This window comes from Silene latifolia, chromosome Y (assembly GCF_048544455.1).
Source record: "Silene latifolia isolate original U9 population chromosome Y, ASM4854445v1, whole genome shotgun sequence".
In the NCBI taxonomy this organism is placed as follows: Eukaryota; Viridiplantae; Streptophyta; class Magnoliopsida; order Caryophyllales; family Caryophyllaceae; genus Silene; species Silene latifolia.
In genome coordinates, this window is record NC_133538.1 from 264,830,442 (window position 1) to 264,833,399 (window position 2,958).

The 2,958-nt window shown below is 36.3% G+C and overlaps 1 pseudogene; it reads right to left on the reverse strand.

Annotated features, from left to right (window-relative positions):
• Positions 1–571: 571 nt before the first annotated feature.
• On the reverse strand, positions 572–2,695 carry LOC141630591 (calcium sensing receptor, chloroplastic-like; annotated as a pseudogene).
• Positions 2,696–2,958: the final 263 nt, after the last annotated feature.

Consider the following 2,958-nt stretch of genomic DNA (forward strand, 5'->3'; position numbering starts at 1 on the left):
GGACCAGGTTAAGTAATGAATCTGTAAGTGCTTAATACTTGGTTTGAAAATAATGTTCAGAGTAGCGGGTAGCGGCATCTCGTATTTCTTATTTTGTGAATCCTTGAGCTTATATTGTGAAACTATAAGTTGATTTTCTGAAACTTGGTTATAAATGGTTGAAGTCAGGTAGGGCGTTGTTAATTATGGCGAAGCAGTCTGCCTCACCTGAGTTTAGACCTGATTTGTGAAACTTGGACCTTATTTTGTGAACCTTAACCTTATTTTGTAAATGTAAGAACTTATTGAGTGGCTGTTAACGTATATTAGCATTAACAAAGTAAATAAAAATCATATATTTATATTTGTTCATCTATATGAGACTCGAACTCACATCTTGCGCTATAGCACAATGCTCTACCTTTTGAGCTAATAGATGATATTAGTCAAAAAATTATTTACGTATTAACAAATACAAACCTATCGAAACACTAGTGATTTGATGTACATTTGAAAACATCTTTGTACACGTTTACAATAACACAAGAAACAAAAGATAAGTTTCATAAGTCCAATAGAAGACATTTTGCATTTAATATGAATCTAAGACAAGATTCCCTTTTTGTAGATCTAATGTCAATCTCTTATACATCAGCAAAAAGCAATTTAAGATCTCTTTAGGCCTCATCAGTACACAGGTTAAACTCTGTAACAACAATAAACAGTAATGCACAGCAATTTGAAATACTAGAAGAGACATAAGAATATACACCACCTAGCCACAAATAAATTCCTTTTACAACAAGGACACGACAGTTCAGGAAAACAATTGAAAAAATAGGTGAAAGTAAAAGCAGGTCAATTACACAAAATGAACCCAAAAAGTGAATTAAAAAAATGGTGCAAAAGCGCAGCAAAAAGGCAAGTAGCCCACTTAAACTTTAAATTAGAACAATAAGGTTGTTAAACAAATAAAGGATGGTTACGAGAAACAGTAGGTATTTATGAATCAACCAATCAAAGAAAAATGTAAAATTTGTGAATTGGAGGAAGTATCAGCGTAAATGACCGGTTAAATTAGTAGCCAGATTGCCCATGCTTGAATTTGATCCTACCAACTGGGATATGACCTGTGCACCAACCACGTGTGCAAATGCCATTGTCGATTCTTTGTGGTCTTCGGTCAGTCTAACATACAACATATGATCCAACCTCCTATAGAATATTAGAGTAATAAATTAAACCCAAAGGGATTGACGAACTTTAAAAAATGACATAGCGAGTTCTAATGTTACACATACCTTTGCCACATCAAGCACAAAATCGCCCAGAGCAGGATGCTTTCGGATACAGGCACGTACTTCATGTGACTCTGCCATATATGAGTTGTTTGTCGGTCCTGCAATCTGTAAATGGTCTAGATCGATCAGCCAGGTCCAGGGATAGAAGTTCGATATCAAGTGAATGAACATGGAAAAGAAAAGTAACATGGATTGATAAGTATCTGGCCAAATGAAGCTGAACTAGAACCTCCAGGACCGGATCTCTTATTAGAGCCAAATAATTAAATTGATACTGAACGTAGGGGCAAGTCCAACCTCCATATCCATAGACATTACAGCCTGGAGAATTGCTAGATTCAGAATTACTTCATTTGCAAACTAGTGTCACATTAACAATTTTAAGTTGTATATAGTTTGAAGAGAGGATAAGATGGTATACAATTATTGTACTGATGTTCAAAGGTTCCCTCAAGGCCTCCATACAGAATGCACCACCACTTCAAACTATGCACCTCCATACAGATGGTATTGCAATTATCCGGCTTTTGACACTTGGGGGAAGCTAAGGGATTTCGGCCTTGTTCTTGTCTTTCTCTGACCGAATATTAACCAAATAATAGTTATGTGTGCACAACATGTCCAAGGTCTATGCAGGTGTAAGTTCACCTGAATAGTGTAAAATATGCATTAGTACTTGCATATCATAGTATTACCTTCATCGGAAAATAGATAGACATAAACAATAGAAGGAAAATTGAAAGTTTATGACGAAGACAGTGCAACTTTCTTAGCAACCCAAAATAAGCAAAACCAGAATATTGACGAAATTTATAGTCATCAGTCATCCGAAATCATGCAGGAGGGATCAGAAAGTTCTGTATAAGCCAATATGCCTATGAATGCACCAAATTACAAATGGTTTAGCAGTAAATCGAAGAATTGTAGTTTTGCTACTTGCCTTTGTATCCACGAAAGTTGAATGTGACGAAAGACCAGACGGAAGCAGGAGGTATGCAAGGAACAATCCGGATGCAGTTTCAAAAATCAGAGAAGGGTCTGAAATTGTGATGGTTTCAACTGTTGATGATGCTATAGGTCTGACAACTTCAATCACCCTACTGGTCTCTTGTTAGTTCTGATCGGTTACCACAAATACATATTCTTTATTTTGGATTTGTCACCTAGGCCTGATAAGGCATATAGCATGGAATGAAGAACTTTAAATACCTTAGCAAAGATTAGTGACGGATTTAGTAGTAATACGAGAGCCCCTGCATAGCTTCCGAGCTTTCTTAGCGGCCGGAAATGATAGGTGAAGCAGCCTTCATTGCCTCATGTCCAGCCTGTTGCACAAAAGGTATAGCAGCATCAATGCCAGGTTTTAAAGCTTTGGTTACAACCTGGAAAACCTGCTGTAATAGAGATAGTGACATTAAGGTCGTAAAGAAGAGAATGGCAAGAGATGTAGTGGACTGACTGACTGTAGCAGAATGTTTCAATGATCAGTTTGATTCTGGTTTAAAAAAAAGCTTATTATTCGATGGGAATTGAATGGATCTAGTTTTAAAACAGGTTCCTGTCAAAAAATACAAAAAGTGGAACTTGACTATAGCCATTGATTGTTCTAATGCCATCTGGTATGCAGATTTTGCATTTTGGATTGATATGAAAACAATTTTATACTAAATCAAAGATA